Consider the following 678-nt stretch of genomic DNA (forward strand, 5'->3'; position numbering starts at 1 on the left):
TCCTTGGAAACACTATACAGGGTTACTATGGGTCGGAACCGACTCGATGGCACTTCTTAGCAACCACATAACAGGAGTCAGCTGTGACAATAGACAAACCCTGCTGTGTCATTACACGCTGTGGGGCTCCAAAGGCAGACGTGCTATGTCCATCCCAACTCTTACTCCCAGAACACTTGGCTACCCGAGGAGATCAAAGAACGCTTGAATTCTAAACAACTACAAAACTTTCTGTTTGACAGGCGAAAGGGTGAGTTTGGGAGGACAAGGGAGCACAAACCCTATTGTCTTCTAAGCATTTTTGTTTCCTCCATTCAATCCTGTCCTGGAGCAACTTTCGGTCGTCCCCTACCCCACCCCTCCCGCTCCCTCAAACCACACACACTTTTTTCTCTGGGCTGAAAAGAGGTCGTGGTCCCTTTAAGGCCCGCCCCTCCCTCCCCCAAAACTTCCCAGTGTCTGCTCCCTTTTCGATCCGGGACGGCCGGCCAAGCTCGCCGCCGAGCTGGTAGGGGCTGGGGGCAAAAGGTCGTGGAGGGGCGCGGGGATTTGGGGTGAGGTGCCACCCGTGGCCCGCAGCCACCGCCAGAGCGGAGGGGGTGGGGGCGGGGCGCGGCGTGGGGGTGCAGGGAGCGCTGCCGGCCGGTCGCCCGCTGTGGGCGCGCACGGGAGGGCGGA

The 678-nt window shown here is 59.0% G+C and overlaps 1 protein-coding gene across 1 annotated transcript in view; it reads left to right on the forward strand.

Annotated features, from left to right (window-relative positions):
• The first annotated feature begins 472 nt into the window (after nt 1-472).
• Nucleotides 473-678, forward strand: part of HNRNPL (heterogeneous nuclear ribonucleoprotein L) — a 24,255-nt gene continuing 24,049 nt past the window's right edge. The window contains exon 1 of the mRNA XM_006871450.1: nt 473-508. The gene's annotated coding sequence lies outside the window, so the exon portion shown is untranslated. The remainder of the gene's footprint in view (nt 509-678) is intronic.

This window comes from Chrysochloris asiatica, unplaced genomic scaffold (assembly GCF_000296735.1).
Source record: "Chrysochloris asiatica unplaced genomic scaffold, ChrAsi1.0 scaffold00168, whole genome shotgun sequence".
Classification (NCBI taxonomy): domain Eukaryota; kingdom Metazoa; phylum Chordata; class Mammalia; order Afrosoricida; family Chrysochloridae; genus Chrysochloris; species Chrysochloris asiatica.